Source organism: Rhagoletis pomonella, unplaced genomic scaffold, assembly GCF_013731165.1.
Source record: "Rhagoletis pomonella isolate Grant_MI unplaced genomic scaffold, Rhpom_1.0 Rhpom_scaffold_00002, whole genome shotgun sequence".
Classification (NCBI taxonomy): Eukaryota; Metazoa; Arthropoda; class Insecta; order Diptera; family Tephritidae; genus Rhagoletis; species Rhagoletis pomonella.
Window position 1 is genome coordinate 25,981,967 of NW_023458556.1, and position 20,405 is coordinate 26,002,371.

Sequence of the window (20,405 nt, forward strand, 5' to 3'; positions counted from 1 at the left end):
TACTAATTACAAAAAGGTTATAAATCACCAATTTGCAAAAAAAAAACGCAATTAGTAGCAGGGCCTCCAGTCATTCGTATGTATGTACGTAGATAATTTTGTCAAAAACCTGGAGCTAAACGTGGTAAACGAATATTTGATGAATATTCGTTAATTGAGCGAGAAACATACGATTAATACATACTACATACATATGTCGGTTACACTTTGGAATTAACATTCGTGCAGGTACTAAAAATGTACCCTTTCACCGCTTTTGAACTAAATACCTAGGTACATACATAAATATGCATGAATCGCAAAATTCTCGCGCTCTCTTAGCGCCTATCACCCACCATTTAGTGTTGCCGTTTTGGTAATTTTTTACCAAAATGGGTAATTTTCCTCCTTACGAAATTTGGTAATTAGGTAATTTATTTCCCTTACTTTATCACTTTTTCGATTCATTGTTAAAAATATGTTAAGTAGAGTCCATCATCCCCTCACATAACAAGTAGGTTAATATAGGCCGATCGTTTAGGTTCCACATTAGCAACGTCATCAATAAAAACTTAATCCGGACATTTGCCTAAATTGTTGATAATTGAATTGATTTGATATAATTGGTTAAATACATCCCGCGAAGAATTTGGCACTAGAATCCCATCTATTAAGTTCCAGGAAACACACGCTAGCTTGAAATTTCTCAACACAATAACAGAAAATAAAGAGAGTAATAATGAAGAATGTTAGAAGTAAACCGAAGGAGTAAGAGTATATAAATTACAAAAAGAAAAACGCTATTCGAGAGAGATAGCATATTTTAACACAGAGGAAATCGACATCATCGGAGTTAGTGAACTCAACTTTCGCCGAGGGAAAATCAGTCTGAACAGCTATTAAAACAACACCACCTTTGTAATCCAAGCAATCATTTCTAAATATTAATACTTTAGTATTACAAAGTTGAAGTCAAAAGACTTTAAGTAAAACTTTGTTAGTTTTGATCTTTACAAATATTGAAGAAGAAATAAGTTTTTTGTCCTAAAGAGGAACTCGAAGAATGTTTTCATTCCGAGAACGAGGTTTAGACTAAATCTCTCGAATTAAAGCACCATTGGGCCAGAATTAACCATCAACAATGTTTTGATAATGGTCGGTTCTTTCTTACCTAGAGTAAAATTTTCTCAAATTTGGATGACGGAGTTTAAGCTGTGAACGCAGAAACTACAATTAGCTTTTTGGGAAAAGGAGAAGGTCTACTCAGAGATGTAAGTTCAGCTGTAGATTTTGCAGCAGGATATACCACCAAAAATATAATGCCTCCATCGCCAGAGTTATTACTGTTCCGGACAATTTATTTTAAATATAAAATTAGCAAATAATTTGATGTTTAATTGATTGATTGATAAATTTTAATTAACTGTCCTGACTTTTCGCTTTCTGTAAGACCTACGCATCACTTTTGCACTTCATTACATGAAAACAAAAAGTGGCAAATCCCTCAGTCGCGATTACTCACTACGCACAGTTTAGTGTAATAAGTGCGTTTGAGCTGAATGAAGTTATCAGCACTGGCTGACCAATTCGTCTGAGAGGACGACTTATGTATACGTGTTTAAGTGTTGCATTGTTATCACGTAAGTCGGATATGCAAATGTGACATTAGGGGTACATTTTTATTGTTTAACAAGACCCGTAAGAAACTTCTTAGTAAAGAACTTTTTTTCTGTAGCGTAATCGGTCCTATTAGGACTCCTAACTCACTCGCTTTCTTTCCAAAAAGAAATTTCGCCACCACCGTATCTGGCCTTGTCAGGAAAAACATGGATGTTTTGCAGGCGTCAGTCTTGCACCCACGGTTCTCATGAGCATTATTCATGAGAGAACCTTGAAAATACATGACGGTTTCCGCTTTAACTGACTCTATATTTGGCTTTGGTTTAATTGGACGCCATTTGCCAGTTTTTGCGAGCGGTTTCAAATGCCTTCAGAGCATCTTGGCATGTTATGCTTACTCTTAAATATGCTAGTGAATAAAAAAGATAAGCGTATTTCGGTCGTCAAAATATGCAGGTGGCAACACTGGCTACGAAATTCCATACATACATATATTCTACACTTTCTTCGACAAGACGTTATTGCCACACCCCGACTTCCCCTATAACATGAACGAACACGTGCACCCACATGCGTTCACATACGAGCGAGATTTGGTGCTACGCTCTCGCGTGAATACCAAAATTATTGCAGGAGATTAGGAGAACATTTATACATCCGCACATTCGTATAAATGGTATAATAAGATGCCCCCTGGCTGGTGTTGCCACTGTTGGTCTTTTCCGACCAAATTTAGTCGCTTCTTTTACATTCGTTAGGTTGGTAGGCAAAGTAAGATATTGGTCGGATAGTTGAATTAAGTTTTTAAAATCTTAATTATAAAAATATATATTTCAAACATCATTTTGCAAATAAATATTTGCCATTGTACCTTTCAAACATTTGCCAATCCTGCCTTTAAAAATAAGAAACCTAATTGGTTTGGCCACTGAGGAAGCCAATGTTATGGCTGGAGACTTGGGCGGTCTGAAAACATTATTGACTGCAGAAACCGATTTATTTTATATAAAGTACACATGCCACTCTCTTCACCTTTGCTCAAGCTACTGACACTGTGTCGCAAAATATTTAGTTTCTTTTCCCATAGTCCAAAAGGAATACATGAACTGAAGGAATTTTAGGACTAGTGTTCGGTAAAACCCCATAAGTTGAGCAATGGGATAGTTTAAAACTTTATTTTATTTCCTGCTTTTACGAAGTAAACGGTATGCGATCTGCAAAGGAGTGTGTTGCAAAACCAAATGCTATTTTTTATTTCTAGCGTATATTTTGCCCATAATTAACAATCTTAACAAAGAGTTTCAAGCTGAAAGCAATGCTTTTTGTATAATCGAAATTTATTTGGTAGGTTGTGAACGATTTTGGTCGTATTTGGGAAGAAAATTGGTAGGGGAAAAAAATTGTTAGTGGCAACACTGGCCACCACCACCTGACACTGCCGATAACAACGATGACGATGAAGTTGTTTGATTGTGTGGTTCTTGTTTCACTGGTTCGTTCGTTCGGTAGTTGGCATTGCTGGCAACGACTTGTTTGGCTGCTAACAGGAGCACAGCGCTAAGTAACGAGTAGCTGCCGCGACTAGATATTTAGTGGTTAAAGAATTGTATTAGTTGGCACGGTATTATGGTTGGTACAAAATAAATTGTAGATAGTGGCTGGGTGTGATAAACACTAGACAAAGTGTGCGCGGGCGGGGGGTGTCAGTAATTGAACGAAATGAATTGCAAACTGAAGCAAAGACCAAAGTCGAAAAGTATATTAATACATATGTATATATATGTACATATGTACGATACGAATATGAAAGTCAGCAAAAACTAAGGAAAAATAAAAGCACACACGAAAAAATAACAAATTAAAATGTAGCAAACTCGTCACCACTCTGACTACTTAATTGTACTACATTTTATTAATATTATTAAAGGGTGCTCATAAAATTTAAAGCTAGAGATTGGTGAAATTTTTTATTCATTATATACGGTACCTACATTTTACATACATATGTAATAGTGTATTCAATTGCGTCTTCATGCGACCATTTTATTTAAATAAGATAAGTAAGTAGGAAGCGAAGTATTTAAAAAAATTAAATGAAATAAGAAACGTGAAAATCTTTGTTGAATACGAATGCACGACGATTTGAGAAGGTAACAATCTGGTTGGTTGTTGTTTAGGTGCCTACGTGAAGTGAAAAGAGCATGACAACTCTGGAATCCGAATGCTGGGCTGAGCTGAGTCAGAGCGTCAGCGGTGCAACAGCCAAACAGGCCAGCCAGCCAGCCACCCAATCGAGCAGCCAGCCATCCAGTTATCCAGCCAGGCGTTAAGCACCCTAGGCCACCTTATACGAGGAGCCTATAAAGTAGGAGAGCAATTGAGCGAGAATGCGTTGAGATGAGTAACCCTTGAAAACTTTTAGTGGATGCACGCAACAACATGACATGCAACAAAATCGATAAAGAGGTAGCTATGCAGTTGCATACAAACATACAAGCATACATATCAGTGGACATATGTATGTTTGTAAATATGTATGTATGTATGTATGGTTGTACAAAAATATATCACGCATGTATGTACAGCACTGTGCGAAATAAAAGCAGTGGCGAGCGTAGTAACAAACTTATTTTGCAACCGAGGACACAAATTTATCGATGCGATGATCCAGCCAATGGTTTCGCAACTTTTTGTTTCCCACACGGTTAAAAATTTCGGTTTTAATTTTAAACTTTTTGGACTACATATATGACCAAACTAAATTCGGTTTCAAATACAAACCTTCCAAGTTTAAAAAAAGAGAGCACATATGTAGGGTTTAGAATTTAAACAGTTCGGTTTAAATTTTAAACCCAAACATTTTCATAATTAAGAATAAAAAATAAAAAATCTTAAACTTCATGCTCCGTCTGATGGCGATTGAACCCGGATAGCCTTGGTAGCAGCCAATTATATCAAACATCTTAGCACACTCAGCTACAGCCACGCATGTAAATGTGCTTTCATATGTTGAGTTTGAATCAACACCACATTTCGCTGTGTGCAAACATTTTCTATTTCGGTTTAGATTTTAAACCAAATTTTCCATATATGAAACCTAGAAACTAGAATTAAAACATTTTGGTTTGATTTTTAAACCAAGAACTTTTTGGACTAAAATTTAAACCAGAATATATTAAAAATTGCTTAAAACTATTGACTGGTTTAAAAAGTAGACTATAAAAGATTCAAAAAGGCAGTAGTCCAAGCGCGGTTTGAAAATTAAACCCAAATTTTTGACCGTACATGCATTTATCAATCGTATATGTGATTTGACTTTGTTAGACTATTTTTTGTGAGGTACGTCAAGGCAATGGTCTATGCTACGACTGATCTGTTGCCGGTGGCTATGTTGGAGAAAGTGATGCAAAATTGGAACGACAGGACAGTCGTCATAAAACGCAGTCGCGGTGATTGTGTGCAAACACTAAATGGCAAATAATTTAAGTACTAATAATGCCAAAAATGTTGGCCATTTCATTCATTTTTCTGCGTTTTGTTTGAAATAAAATTTGAATACCAAGAAGGCCAATATTTATAATTTTACCGGCTGGGGTGCTTGCAAAAATACGAACTTTTAATTAAACAAATTTTTTCCGTGATTTTTTGTTAATAAAAAAAAAAACTCGTAGCCCATTAAATTTTAGCATAATCAAAAATTTACCAAAAATCAACAGTAAGTCCTAGCTACTTCAAACTTGCACATACAATACTAAAAAATTACAGGAAAAATTTAATTTTTGCTGAAAATTAAGATAAGTGCCTGAAATTTTGCCAAAACTATTTTTTCGTGTCCTACAAGGAAATTTTCATATGGAACATAAGAAAAGCAATGTACATATTCAATTGAAGCGGGGTGTATTTGTAGTAATGCTGAGCTGTTTTTGCTGGTGCAACATTTGAGGAAAATAGTGCAGAATCTATCATCATATTTTCACATATAATTTTTTGCTTTTCATAAAAACTATTTTTATTGATATACAGACATGCACATACATACATTGGTACCTACTTCGTGCATCTTCAGTTTGTTCGTAGGCGCATGACTCTGTAACATAGTAAGTATGTATGACTCACGAAAAGAAATCGTTGCTTCGCCAAAGCGAATTATAGAATTTGTACTTTTTTATAGCTCCCACCAAAATATTGTGTCTCAGTTCTAACATGCATATGTAAGTACATACATCTATCTAGTAAATATGTATAGAGGCATGCATATGTACATAAAAATTTAATAACCTCAAACTTCGAAGTGTGAACAAATGTGTGCATATGCAATCTCATATTTGGAAAAAAGTGTTCTCTGGTGGAAATTCGTCGAGAGTTCGTTTCAGGGGAAAGTGACCTCAATAAGTTAATAAATTACTGCACTTTCTAAGCAGACAAGCAGACAGGCAAGCAGGCGGAAAGTTAACTAAATTTTATTTCAATAGCAAAAACAATTGTTTTTTGATTCAACTTCTTCTCTATGTGTATTTCATTTGGAAGCTGGCCACGTAAGCTACATAGCTGGCGAATTTGACGCATTGTCTCACTGAAAACTAAAAAAAAAAAATTAGCTTAAGTTTTGTTCGTTAAACGGGTATGTATGTATGTGCATATCTACATAAATATATATATGTATATGTAGTATATGCAACTGATTTGGCTTACTTTATGCTTTGCTCATTTTCTCATTGTTTTTCTTGTAATGGCTGCTGCTGTTGTTGTTGTTGTTGTTGTTGTTGCATGATTTTCTTACACGGCAAAGGTGAATAAACTCACCATGGCTACACAAGGAACGCAGCCCAGCGCGGCACAAGTCGCCAGTTGCCACAGTCTCCACAAAGTCAAACAGCGAACAATAAACGAGCGATCCACAAACTTCCACAAAATGCGACTGCGCTCTGTTGCTGTTGCTTTGGCTGCGGTTGCCAACATTGCGATTTAACGGCTACAACTTTTAAACAAAAAAAAAGGCGTCCATAGAAGCAGAAAAACGGCAAAATATAAATTAAAAGAAATAAAAAGAAAAAACTCACTAACTAAAACAGTATTAAGGCGAGAAGAAAAAATACATATGTATACATGTGTGTACATTAGGGTGCATCCTCTCCATTGATACACAAAAAGAAATCGATAATGTTTTTTCATCAGAATTATAAAATTTAATATATTTAAAGACTTGCGCAATAATATATCGGAAGAATATTATGGTTTGCGTGAGCTGGACCGATTTGAAATGCTCCCAAAGGTGATTTTTTTTATAATTAAAATTAGTGTTTAAAAGTATATATTTCGAAAAATCGCGAGAAATGATAGTAGAGATTAAGCATAAAAGGTCTGCATAAATAAACATTTTTAAAACTAAATGTTATTTATAAAAAAAAAACTGGATTTGTGATGGTTTTTTTCAAAATGGTCTAGCTCTTAAATTAAATCCTAAAATAATTCCGAAATATTTTGGCGGAAGTCTTAAAATATAATAAATTTAATAATTCCAATTTTTTCTGGTGAGGCACCTTAATGTACATACATACATACATAAATACAATAATAATAGTGTAAGAAAAGCAGCACATCCACAAATCGAAATCAGTATCAACTTATGAAAAACACTCGCCAAATGCTAGCAGCTAAGAGCGATCAGCCAAATGGGTATGGTACTCGTCGTATGTATGGCTTTATTAAATGTGGCAATTGAAGAAACTGAAAGAAAAAACTACATATACATACATATGTTTATATGTACATACGTATGTCTAAGCATGTGTCTAACGCCTCGACTTACTCAAAGTGAGCAACCAACAAACAGGCAGACAGATAGCTTGCCAGCAAACTAAATTAAACAGTGAAGCAGGCATTTAGCTAACGATAGTGCCGGCGACCGAGTCACAGTGGTCAATAAATGGAATTTAATATTCATAATTCACTGAATTCTCAACCAATTTGATTATTATTATTTTTTTTTATTTTTTTTATATAAAAGTTTATAAAATTTGCAAGAGACTAGTTGAGCCTGATTTTTTATTGTTTTTATTAAATTTTTTAATGCAAAGGACAGAAAAAGTGGAAATTTTCCTGTTCCAGTTAATAAAACTTTCATAATAAAAATTAGTTTAGGGTTCTCCCAAACAAGAAAAAATAAAAAAAAATAATAATTTGAAATGTTATAAAAAAAAATTTCACCAAAAGTATTTTTTTTTTTGTTTTTGGTTTTTAAAAAAGATGTTGGGTATACATCATCAAATTAGTGCAAATTGCAAGTGGCTAAGAGTTTGCGTTGATTTTTAATAATACAACAAATGCTTTTATTTCCCATTTAGCATGCAGATGTGCTCGAAATGTAAACGAAAAAATTATTACATAAATATTAAAATTTTTATAAAAACCAAAAACAAAAAAGAAATACTTTCTTTTTCTTATTTTTTCTTGTTTGTGAGAACCCTAACTTTATTTTTAACTAGTTTTTATTATGTAAAATTTATTACTCGAACAGGAGAATCGATCTTCTTCAAAATTGCCACTTTTTCTGACCTTTGCATTAAAAATTTAATATAAACAAATAAGAAATCAAAAATCAAGCTCAACTAGTCCCGTGAAAATTATATATCTACTTTTATTTAAAAAAAAAATTAATCAAATTGGTTGAGAAATGAAGGCCCCAGTGAATTGTGAACATTAAATTCTATTTCTTGACCACTGTGCGAGTCAACTTAGCATTTCAGCTTTAAAAAACTACCGATTCGACATCAAGCCATAATTTTATAGCATATGTTTGAAGCGTGACATCAGGGTTGCCACTTTGGTAAATTATTACCAAAATTGGCAGAAACAATTTGGGTTGGTAAAAAAGTAAGTTCTGTTTAATTTGGGTAGATTTTTGTTAAAAGTATTTCGTTTGAAAAACAAATAAAACATTTCGTGCTCCCTTTATTTTTTGCTGTTATGTATTTTTATGTTATAAATTTCTTTCCAAAAGTGTAGTCTTCTTTATTACATTAATTTTCGAACGCTTTAATGGGCATTTTATCAAAAAAAAAAAAATGCGAACATATCGTGCTCTATTCAAAACTCATTTTGCTGGGTCCTGAGAAGCTTTTGATTGCCTAAATATTTTTAATGATTCTTTAAATAAAAATAAAAAATGGGAAGGTGTATGAAATTACACACTATGATTTTTTGCAAAAAAAAAAATCAAAAAATCAACGCCAGTTTTTATAAATGGCAAATGTTAAATAAAAAAAAACACGAAAAAAACAGGAGGCAAAAAAATTGTTGGTTACTTAACACCTAAAAATGTTCTAAAAAATTCAGAGTACAATGTTCCAAATTTTGGCGGTTTTTAGTCACTGTATTTGTCTATAAATCCAGTTGAAGTTTTTCCAAATTATAAATTTACGTTGTTGCCTTTAGCGTCATCATTTTTGCTTTTGGTTGAAAGAAACCGAGAAGATACCATTAGTATGATCTCAAATACCTTATAATCAGTTAAATAAAAAGTTCCTTAATAAACAATTTTATTTTTATTTTTATTGAAATACAAAAACAGAACAAACCTATAGTTTTTATTGAAATAACTAAAAAAAAGTTATTGGTAGATATTTTCCAGATTTGTTAGGTTTTTTTCAAGTAGCTGGTAAGTAGTTTTTTTCGTCAATGGCAACACTGCGTAGCATGACAATGTACATACATACATAGATAGTTACAGACAACGCAGACCGATTGACCGCAGGAACGATGGACCGACTAAGCGACTGGCTGACCGGCCGGCAGGCAGGCAGGCGAACAGGCTATTGACCAAAAGCGCCAGTAAATGAGACAAAAAGTGATCGAGTAACAAACTTGGCGAATCGTCGTCGTTGCAATATGGAGTGGGACTGACTTCGAAGTGCTGGTGGATCGTTTGCTTCGACATCCAAACGCCAACGAATCGATCGATAACTGTGCGCAGAATTCGTTGTTGAACTGAATTAACATTTGAATGCAGTTTGTTCGTTTATCGTTTTTTTATTTGCCTTTGCCTTTTCTGCTTTATACATTTATTTATTTTAAAATTTCTTTTTTGCATTTTTGCGAAAAGATGTACGTCGTGGAGCACCGTAACTGATGAAAACGTCACCGCACAAAATCGATGCGCTACTAAATGCGGCGGGTGATCAACGAGAATCGGCATTATCTGAGACGCCATTATTATTTTTATGTAAATACATATGTATGTATATATGTATGTACATAATATGCATATACACTTAAAACATTAAAAATAAATACATACACACGTTCGTCGGTAGATAAACATTTTTAAAAACAATGCATTTTTTGTATCGTTTATATTTGCTATTTAAAATTCTGTGTGTGTTGACCCTGACGAGTGCTGAAGTCAGGCAATAATCTTTTTCTTGCCTTTATTTTACTCGTGCAAGCCTTGGTGACATAATCTGGCTACATATGTACATACATACCGTCAATCAATAAAGTTTAGGTACAGCTAGTTTTTTTGCAATACGGGCAACTGTTTCTTAAATATTTTTTTTCACTAATTTTGTATAAAATTTTGATTATTTCTACAACAATAATCCCAAAAATCAGATTACCAAACTTGTGCAAAATTAAAGAGAATTCTACCAATTTTCATTAAAATATTGCACTCTTTAGAAAATTTTTTTTAGTAGTCCATTGAATTTTAGTACAATAAAGTGCAAGTCTGAGGAAGCTAGGACCTACCAATGGTTATGGAACATTATTTTATGCGGAGAAAATGAGCGACACCTTCAACAAAAAAATCGAGTACGAGTAAACACTTCTTGATGTTTCTTAAGAGGCCGAGTGATTTTGTCATATCGACGCGAAATTAGCATTTATACCCACAGACAATTATAACATATCGTCGCCTCAGAAAACGGATGACGAATGTGCAAAATCACGATTTTGGGATTTTGATGCAGATTTACTAAGTTGGACATGCTCTTTCGATTTCTGCAATCCATTTTTTTATATCTCCATTAGTTTTTGAGATATTTCGTGCGCATTTTGTCGTATGTTACATAATATTAATGATTGGGTATGCCTTTTGTTGTATGTGCTGAAAATGCGTCACATACGACAAATTCCCATACAAACGTACCTTTTTTTTAATCATAAAACGTTTGTCGTATGTGGCACATACGACAAATTCCCATACAAATGTAATCCTTTTTTAATCATAAAACATTTGTCGTATGTATCGCAAAACTTTGAACTTACGACAATTGGATGGTCCTCTACTATAACGATACAATTAAAATTGAAAATTAAACTAAGTAACTAATTTTAAAATTTTAAATTTTTAAATTTTAGCTTGCACTGAGTCTCCAATGAAATGAAAGAGATAAAAATGTACAAAAGACTGAATTTAAGTATTGTTTTTTGTTTTTATATAAAGAAAACGTATGTTCGTAACATATTTACAGCATAAGAGATGTACAGATTTTTTTTATTAAATACATGATTATGTTTTTGTTATGTTTTTTCTAATAAGTAATCATTACTTAATAAATATGTCTGTTTTTTTTCATCAAATTATACCATCGTCGTTGAAATAGATACTTTACTATTGTCGTATGTTCTGTGGACAAAACAAAGTGGTGAGTAAACGCTACTTACGACAAATGTATACGGAATGAAAAGTAAATTTTCTCATTAACATTAAGAGATATTAAATGTAAAAATATGGGAAATCAAAACTAATAACACCAACTACGTCTCCTTCAAAAGTTACAAAAATCTACCGTACAGTTTCGGATTAATTCGACCTTAAACTTCAAAGTTAATTTTCTCAAAACCGTGTTTTGTAACATTCGACATCCGTTTTCTGAGACGACGATATGTAAATATATTAATTTGTAAGTAAATGCTTCGTGTATACATACAGTATTGACCATATCTATAGCACCCCCATTTCAAAGTGATATTGTTTGCCACTTATGTTTAATTATCGTTGATGTTTTAGCATTTTTTTTGTCGCGTTTGCTTCCATATAACGAATAAACACAATTTATTTTTATATGGAAGAAACCCGCAACACCTTCGGCAAAAAAAAATCTAAAAAATCAACAGTGATCTTTAGCCACTTGAAACTTGCACATTATCAGACTAAAATTGATTGGGCTATCAAACTGTGTACTTCTACCACTTTTGAGAAAAAAGTTTGAAATTTAGGTGAAAATTTGTTGCATTTTTTTTTGTCTTTTACAAAGTTTAAAACTAGGATTTATTTGGGTTTTGTTAGAGAATGAACTGTATTTTAATTGAAAATTCCTAAAAATAAATAAATAAAAATGAGTGGCAAACAATATCACTTTGAAACGGGGGTACTATAGATATGAGCAATACTGTATATACATGCATATATAGCACTTATTGTAAACACCATTTATTAAAACCTGTGCAGATGTGTAATACGAGGCGGTAGTTGCGTAGAGAATCTTTCCGAGCTAAAATTGCGACACAATTAGCCGATTAAAGCTTATAAAAACGTTTTGTACTTATAAAGTAACTAGAAGCGAACGTTATGCATATGTACATACATACTCAGCCCATACAAATATACACTAATACACGGATAGTACATAAAAAAAAATTTGTATACATACATAGTACATTAGGCATATGACTTTTTTGCTAAAATTTCTAACTATTACTCGATACTTAGAAATCCTGAAAAACAACAAAGACAATGTTTTTGGTAAATTTGTCAAAAAAAACTCCCGCAGGAATTACTATTTTTAAACTGTTTTACAAAAAAAATTTAATCAAGAACATGGTGCTGACAAACATTGCAATGTGGTTGAGGTAAGGAATTTTTTTTTTTTCATTTCTAACGCTTGTTTTATCGAAAATTATCATTTTTAGGGATTTTAGTTGGTCAAGTCCTCCATGTTTTTTCGTTATTTTTAAACATTGTTATCACTCTTTTTAAAGGAAATGGTTCTGTATTTTCCTAGCTTTTGCGCGACTATTCAGCTTTGGATCGACGACTAGTTACTATGGCAACTAATTCAGCAGCTAGTTTTCTAACATTTTAAAAATTACTTGAGTAAGCTAGTCAGCCCTGTCGTGGTAATTCTTTTAGCCCAGTTTCTTGTTTTTTGGCTGACAATTTTCTGATAGGTAGGTGAATAAATTCCTTATCAAGCACAGTAAAGATTTTTTTCAGTTTTTCCCCAGGAAATATAGTATTTACATTTTATTTCCAAAAATCGAATGGCACTGGGTTAATGTAATTCCTATTTTAACTAATTAACCATCATTTCATGTAACATGTCCTCCTGAATCCGAATATAGAATCAAATTTTATGAAAGTAGAGCAGTTTTAGAGACATAGCTAAGTTCACTAAATTTTAATCATCTTCAGACGTGGTTAGCGAATTTCAAATTTTTTTATTTTTTTTTTTCGTTAAAATAAAGCCAATTGAATTTCCTATTAAAGTTGTTTACAACATTTTTCATTCAAAAAGTCGCTTGGTGGTATTTACGATATTTCTGAGAATTTTGCAATAAAAAAATAAATAAAATACAAGTGGGTTAGAAATTTTCAATAGGATTCCTGCGGTAGATTTTTAAAAATATGTCTTAAATTACTGTCATAACCTGTTTTTATATGTATATAAAAACTCATTGCATGACACCATGTAGACTTAATTTTTCCAAAAAAAAAAAGTTGAAGTCATATGCCTAATGTACATACGTACGACAATAAACGCCATTTCAGAGTTAAGTACATACAATAAATAAAATCATTCGCCAGCTATAATATATGTAGACACTTTTGGAGCGCTTTACATAATAAAAACTGTTAATTAAAATATGTTAATATAACACAATTCAGTGCTTAATAAATGTTTTCAATTAAAATTTATAAGTATTAAATTTTATGATATTAAAAGATACGTGTGGTATGTGGCAGAAAATCATGCCCATTAGCTAATTACACAATAAACAGATGAGAGATACTCACTTTTTTGCATAATAATTAGCGCTTTTTCCACAGTTGCACAAATACATGTAAAAATTAGCGCCTATGTTGTATGTGGGTATGTACAAATGTAAAAGATAAATCAGTTTGAATTAAAACGGTACTCGGACGAGTTTCTCTCAAGCTTGGTCTCCCACGAAGATTTCGTTGGTGTTGTGTAATTTTTTTGTTTTTATTTTTTTTTTGCTTATTTGCTCGTTTGTGTTTTCTGTATTTTTAGAAATGACGTCTGAAACCGGCTTAATTTGACTTAGACCGTGTTGAAATAGTTTCAATGTTTAAGTTTGTTGTTTTTTTTTAACTATATAATTGTCATATAATGTATTTTTGAAGCTTAATTATTCACTTTTCACTTGCGTTCAATATTTAGGTGCCGCCACAATCCAGTTCAATTTCATTGTTTGCAGTAATTTTCATTGCAATAAATTTTTATGTTTACACACATTTGTTTTTAACATTCAGCGCACTATTACAATTGTGTAAACTTACTCATATGTATGTATGTATGTATTATGTACATACATACATACATATGTGCATACTGCTATGTGTCTTTAGCAGGTTTTTCTATTTTTCAGTTTTACTTATGTACATCGATGTTGCAGTTTTTCATTTTTTTTTTACTTTCACTTGCTTAATGATATTCCAAACGCAGCTGCAATTGGTAATTACACTAAAATATTGTTCATTTATTTAATGTGAAAATATAATTTGTTAAGAGTTCTTTGAAAATGGCTTTGTGGTAGCACAAAATTGGTTTACATACAGTAAGCACATTAAGGTGTCCGTCGTTGTATGAAAAAAAAAATAAATAAATAAATAAAAGTTCCCACATTTTCGGCCTTAACCTCTAGAAATGTATAGGGGAACAGACTAAAAACGAAATGCATGCGAACTCTGCAATCATACAAATGTTGGAGAGAGATCGCTGCAGAATTGTTATAGTATTAATGATACAGTGAGTTTTTTGCAATATTTTATTTTTTGCTAATTTTTTTTTATAAAATAATGGTTCATTCTACAACATAATAAAATATAAGAAAATCAGAATCTTTTGGCTATTAATCCTTGTGACAAATCTACATCGAAGATTATTATGAACTGGCAGAATGTTACGTCACTAATGTTGATGTACGGGTGCCAGGCCATAAAGACATACCGGGAAACTGTATTGTAGATGAACTAGCAAGGGAAGGAACCTCGCTGTCCGCAAGCAGTACAGCTCGTAATGCGGGCATGCCGCTGGCTTCTTGAAAGCTCTGTCTGGAGAATAACTCTATCGAACGGGCATATATAAGATGGTCTGCGGAGCCCACTTGCAGGATAGTAAGACATACATACCTATCTGGCCTAAGCTGGACAAGCGTAGATTTCGCCCTCTCTTCCGCTTGGAGTGACCACTGCTCCGACATGTTATTGGAGTTCTCACCGGGCATTGCCTGATGAAAGCCACGCTGCTAGAATGGGTTTGCAGTCAAACGACTACTGTCGTAGCTGCCGGGATGAGGACGAAATGGAAAGCCTGGAGCACTACCTATACCACTGTCCCGCTCTGACGAGAGCTCGTCGATACTCGTTCCTCCATTATTCAGCCAGTGTCAATGACTTTGTGCGCTTCATCAGAGCTACGAAGTGGTTTCATATCTAAGGTAAGACGAGGGACATATGGAGTCTCTAATATGGCATCACAACGGGCCTAAGTGTGTCTTTTCCTGAGGGATGAGGGCAGCCGAGATAACCTAACTTAACCTAACCTATTTACACTTTTTAGAAAAAAATTTAGTATGCAGTTTTTTTGGTAAATCAATTTTAGTAGTGTACTGAAATTGAATGGGCTAAAAAAAACTGCGTACTCAAACTTTTTCTAAAGAGCGTAAATAAAAAGTGCAATATTTGAATGGAAATTTGCAGAATTTTCTTTAATTTCGCACAAAGTTTGGAACTCTAATTTTTTCTGGATTTTTGTTGTAGAATTCACCAAATTTTTATAAAAAAAAAATGCGAACAACAAAATATTTAAAAAACAGTTGCCCGTATTGCAAAAAATTCGCTGTACCTAAACTTTATTTACTGACTGTATGTAGATATTTGTATACACTACGGTGGTCCAAAAATGCATGTGAAAAAGTCAAGTCGGAATTTTAATATCCCTATATCCCTACTTTTTTAATCGAAAAATTTTATATGGGAAAAAACAACTTTTTGTAGAAATGGTATAGAATTCTTGAATATCAGCATTTTTCTACTGGAAAACTCACCTTCTCTTCAGACGACTCGCAATAATAATACCCAACTGGTTATTTCACTATGTTTTCATAGTAACTATATTTTATAGGTACGCCTAAAACTCCAGACAATTCCAATTTTTTGGAAAAATTTTGAATTATACATTTTGTATAAAAATCGAGTTTACATGGTTTTAGTTATGGAATATGCTACATTTTTATAAAAAAAAAAAGATATTGAATATTAAATAAACAAAAGCAAAACTGTCAGTATTGAGGATCATAAGAGGGCGCTATTCAAGTGGTCGGCACTGTATGTACTACTTTTTCTCGATTATCAGGCGATTGAAGTGAGCAAATACGTAATTAGGTATATTATGTTATATTTGTCGCAAAACTTGCCACCTTGCGACACTGCTGATTACTTTTGTACGGAAACTTTCTTGCGACTGAATTGCGACATTGTCATAGTATTTGGGCTGGCAATCATTGCAAAGTCAATGTCGCGAAACACATTTTTTTTTATTGTCTTCAAATACTTTAAGAAAAAGTAATATAATTGTAAAATCTTTTCTTTTTCTCTAACGCGTGGCATTTTTTTTTGTTAATTTTACATTTGTAATCCGGAGTTGTGATAGGTCATTCATACAACTTTGTTCGCAACATTGCCATTTCGCCAAAAATGTCACTTTGCGACGTTTTATGAATCGCACTATTTAGTTTTCTTTTTTACGTATTATTTGTCGCATATATGTACATGTTGTTTAAATGCTTATGTATAAATATTTATACATACATATACATATAGAGATAATTAAAAATGCAATACATATGTATCTAAGCATGTATACATGTCCTATGTATATACATATGTATGTACATACTTAATGTTGCATTACTCAATTAAATGCGTCCGAGAGATTTTTTCACTTTTCAGTGCACTTTTCGACTTAAATATTTGCTCAAAAGCTGTCTTTGGTGTTGTTATTGCTTGCATTGTTTCTATATTAAATGAAAATATATATGTACGCACGTATATACATATGTATGTACATGTATATGTATATGTGTATGTATGTATATACACAGCTACATTTACGAATGCAGTTGTAAGTACATCTATAAAAATTTATTTTGTTTGTATTTTTGTGGATTTCGATAGCTCAGTTTAGCTGCTAATCGAGCTAATGGAACAAAGAAACTGACGTAATCGTAAAAAAAGATTTCTGCTGAACTTACAAATATTTAATATCACAAAGAAAATAAATACATATGTATGTAGGTATGTAGTATTTGTAGTAAATATTTATGTATATACATACATACACTTTTACATTTCACACAGATCTTGTATTGTTTTTACGTTTCCCCAAAAACCAACTCGAAGCACAAATTTGTAGCGGATTGATTCACCCAAAAACACTACAGCGTGATTGTCACAACTACAAAAAAAAATATAAAAATAATTAAAAAAAAACACACACATTTCACCACGCAATAACAGAGCCAAAAACAATTGTAAAAGTCAAATAACATTATTTCCAACATAATAATGACTAAGTGTCATTCAACCGCGCGCTGTGAATGTGACACGTTTAGGCAGAGTAACAAACGAAAAATAAAACACTTACATTTACAAATAATGTTTTTTTTTTTTTCGAAGAGCACTAAAGTGACACAGCACAGTTTGACCGTAAATGAATTGTGTGAGCAAAAGTTGGAAGGAAAGTTTGAAAGCATATGCAAAATAAATGAAAAGGAGTGAAAATGAATTAAATAAAATTTTCAGTTATTAGATAAAAATACATACATACATATGTAAACCAAAATAAAATAAAATAATATGAAATAAAATAATATCAAAAAATACTAAACTGAAAAAAATTAAATCAACTAAATAGAATAAACAAAGCAATCCAATCAAAAAAATATATAAGTAATAGAAATAAAGAAATATAAAAATCGAAAATTGAAAAATAAAAGAAAACCGAAATTTCATTATTTTATTAGTATCAACTGGAAACAGATTCTCATAAAACAAAATTGTCATTCAAAAAAATTACTAAGCGATAATAAATAATATTAAGCGATAATAAACTGTTAGCTCAATCAAATCAACCAGCCGACTAAAAACGTATACAATCATATATGTATGTATGTGTAGGTATGCTTTTACACATTTTTAGTCGGCTGGTTGATTTGTGTTATTTTCAACACATTAGCCCGTACCACCTTACAAGCAAACAAAAAAAATTCACCGGGGGAGGAGAAAATGATTTCTTATTTTCTGTCAATTTCCATATAAAATTAAAAAAAAAAATAAAATCATTTTTTACTTAAATTGCTTTTGTGAAATTGGCTGTATTTTACAAACCAATTTGGAAAAAAATTTTAGGAGACACCTATTGGAATATTCAAATTTCTTTCTTAGCAAAATTTAAATAATTTTTAGAGATATTTAATTTACTGACAATAGGGTGGTAGGAACTGAGACCTGGTGGCACTACAACGGTCAACAAACTTTAAAACAAAAAAATCATCGTTATATCATACTTAAAAATCTGACATGGGCATATAAGTATGTACATACATATGCCGAAAATATGAAGAAAAAACCTAAGCCTAAAAGGCCCCTAAGTTCGGCCGAGAAAAAATGGAAATTACCTTCGATTCGAAATGCTTCCTTAACAAAACTTTATAATTTTTGCTGAGCTTAAATTTACAGACATTAGGAAAACACACTGAAGGTCAATGTACTTTGGAACAAAAAAGCATTGTTTCCTCGAGATAAGAACAACGATATATCATACTTTAAGATGACTCTGAATGCCGAAGATAGGACGAAAAATTAAAAAAACGACCGCTTTTCCGAAATTGCCATGCAAAAATACGTCCACTTCGAAGGTGTACGGTGAACTTTCCTTTTCTGGTACACCCTAATGAACATACATACATATGCACGTATATACGAAAAGCTTACTCGTCAACGCGATCACCGAAACATTTCTCGCGTATTTATTTAGCTTTTAATTCACTTCTCGTTAAGCAATGCTAAATTTTCAAACAAATTATTTTATATTGAATTTATATTTAACCGCACAATAAAACAACAGCGATACGATCAAAAATAAAAATAGCAGCTACAGAGAAATGTTTAATTGCAATTTGTTTTTGTTAATGATTAAGAGGCGAAACAGCAAAACAGTGGCGTGAAGTATTACGAAGCTTAAGATGTACTAAATTTTTATAAGTAGGTACATATAAACATGTATGTATGTCAACAAGCGCAAATCGTCGGATAGTTTTCGAAAATGTCTGTATTTGTGCGCATTAAAACGAAAAACGAGCAGGCACCGATAACCGATAACCACAACAATCATGCACGCCAAACCACCTAACGACTGGCTAGCGGCTAGCCGGTTGTCAAACCAACCCACAGTCGACAGTTGCCAACAGCTAAGAGTGAAAACCTGACGTATGTAAGCTGGTGGCTAGTGAGACGGATGGATGCATTATTATGGCAGGGTCGCGAATACCAACAACGAAGAAGAGTTGGGTGTTGTTTTGGTGCGTGCCAAGGAAAAGGGTGCAATAAATATTTAGATGCCGAAAATGGAATCGAAATCTTGATGCATTAGTCTCAAAGTTATTTAGAAATAGAATTTTCTGACTAGTTACTGGAAGAAGATCTGGAGTATTTTTTCATTTGCTGGTGCTGGTTGAATTTTCCCGAATTTAAAATATTACTGGAGATGACAGCTTGACAGATGAAACCGATTTGTCTTCAAACCAAATTTGACAAGGAACGAAGGAATTTCGCTCCAAAATTCAAAGTTTTTTTTAATCAATAAAAAAGTTCCAACATTTTTCGACCGCCGTTTACACAATGATGCTGCCACACTTTGATTATCATACACAAATTTTTAAATAATTCACAAATGCATTTATTTTGCTCAGAATTGTATAACATTTATGGCGAAACGCCTGGTAGTTCAAAATCGAAGGCGAAAAAAGTTCAAACAGAATGCGAAATTAAGAGTAGTATTTACGCACTGCCTTCACAACAAGCCAGTCGTCACCATAAATCTAAATGTAGTAGAAGGAGGAGCGGGCGGCGCAGTTGGATAGTTGCTCTACAACTTTTAACTTCTTTATTCACCTAAGTAGCTGCGCTATCTTTCTCTGTTTAATACAGCTTAGTAAGTTGGTTTGGCGATTTGACAATTGTGCCTATAATTGTACTCTTTTTTCTGCAGTGGTGTGCACATCGCTAAGATTTATTTCATAGTCTTGTCTGTCCACATACATATGTATGTACATATCTTGTGAGCATTTGATACTTGGTCTGTCTGTTCGTCTTTTTGCCAAGTCTATTCGTTCTTATTTTACTACTTCTTGTGTTAATGTAGCTCATTCTTGACATTCTCCTTTTCTTCTTATTACGGCGTAGTATCTACACTTGATTCAGTTAGCCACTTGGCAAAATTGCCACTCACTCGACAATGCGTTCCGGTTGAAACTCACCGCTAATTTAACCGATTGAAATC

General features: G+C 32.8%; 1 protein-coding gene and 1 long non-coding RNA gene across 3 annotated transcripts in view; one reads left to right on the forward strand and one right to left on the reverse strand.

The window, feature by feature from the left end:
- Positions 1-20,405, reverse strand: part of LOC118733350 (serine/threonine-protein kinase tousled-like 2) — an 89,648-nt gene that overhangs the window by 19,442 nt on the left and 49,801 nt on the right. The window contains exon 1 of one of the 2 annotated variants that reach the window (XM_036462719.1): positions 13,616-14,107. The exons of the other annotated variant lie outside the window; for it this stretch is intronic. The gene's annotated coding sequence lies outside the window, so the exon portion shown is untranslated. Of the gene's footprint in view, positions 1-13,615; positions 14,108-20,405 lie in introns of those variants that run through there. 2 annotated transcript variants of the gene reach the window in all.
- LOC118733365 lies at positions 2,772-4,062 on the forward strand. The gene is made up of 2 exons (XR_004992242.1): positions 2,772-3,228; positions 3,777-4,062. It is a non-coding gene; the product is annotated as an uncharacterized LOC118733365 (long non-coding RNA).